The sequence below is a fragment of the Peromyscus eremicus genome, chromosome 4, assembly GCF_949786415.1.
Source record: "Peromyscus eremicus chromosome 4, PerEre_H2_v1, whole genome shotgun sequence".
NCBI lineage: Eukaryota > Metazoa > Chordata > Mammalia > Rodentia > Cricetidae > Peromyscus > Peromyscus eremicus.
Genome location: NC_081419.1, coordinates 120,454,180 through 120,455,602, shown reverse-complemented (window position 1 = coordinate 120,455,602; position 1,423 = coordinate 120,454,180).

The window sequence follows — 1,423 nt, the reverse complement described above, 5'->3', positions numbered from 1 at the left end:
TTGCCCCTGACTTACCCCTCACTGGAGTGTGACTTGCTTGCTTAAACCCCATGAGGATAGCCTGGGGGTTTTAAAGCCTAATTGGTGGAGGAGCACGCGGAAAGGGCTCAAAAAGTAAAGCGACATGAGGACTGGAATCCAGGTCCTCAGCACCCGCATAAATACCAGGTGGCCATGGTGTCCTGTAATCACAGTGTGCAGGGAGCAGAGATGGGGACCCCCACACGAAAGGTGACCTGTTAAGCTCTGGTTCTGTTGTGAGACCCTGTTTATATACACACACATGCATGTGCACCACACACACATATGCAAAAACAAGCAAACAAACTAATGTATTGGTACATATCTACAATCCCAGAATTTATGAGACTGAGACAAAAGGATTGTGACTTTGAGCCTACCTGGGCTACACAGTGAAACCCTGCCTAGGAGTGGGGGAGGGAGGATCAAAATCTCAAACCCAAACAAAATTCCTTGTTCTCTTCTTTAGAAACTCGGATCCCACTGCCAAAAAGCAGCTACTGAACACTGAAGCCACCACAGCAAGCATAGGGTCAGCTCTTAGAACAGTCCCAATTTTTAAAGATAACACCCAATCCCAAAGTCTGCATTTCTTGCAGAGGAAGGAAATTGTCACATGGCCATATGATTCCAGATGACAGTAGGGATCAGGGGGTCTCACAAACATTCCCCTTTTTCAGGAATCACATGGTAAGTTTATCTCTTCCTCAGCACACTGCATGAGCTTGACCTGAGCAGGAAAAAACTCATTTCCCTTCATTTTGTTGCTCCATCCAGAATTTACCTTCCAGGGGCTGGAGAGATGGCTCAGCAATTAAGAGCACTGGCTACTCTTCCAGAGGACCCGGGTCAAATTCATCTGTAACTCCAGTTCTGGGAGATCAAACACCCTCCTTGGCACTATGGGCACCTACTGCCCAGACATATGTGCAGGCAAAACACCCATATACATAACATAAAAATAAATAATTCTCAAAAAAAATTTACCATCCAAAGAATATTGGGTTTCTTGCTGCCATAACTCTCCCTGGCATCCAAGTACATGCAAATGATGTGATCCAATGCTTGGGGAAAATCCAGTGGTTATTAATTGTAATATCCCATAATACCAACAGCTGATTCCCCAAGTAGATGCTCAGGCATTTGGCTCATCTCTTCACTGGTGTGTGTGTGTGTGTGTGTGTGTGTGTGTGTGTGTGTGTGTGTGTTAATGCTCTTGACAGAGGTCTTCTCCATTGTCCAAATCATATCCAGGAACTTCCCTGGGTTCTGAAAAACTGAAACACTGAAAAACAAAGCAGAGTTTCAGTTCACGACTTTATATCACACTCATCCTGTGGGGAAGAATCTCCATTTGAATTGGGCACTTTGACCTCGTTTTCCTTTGCTAATTGCCAGTATT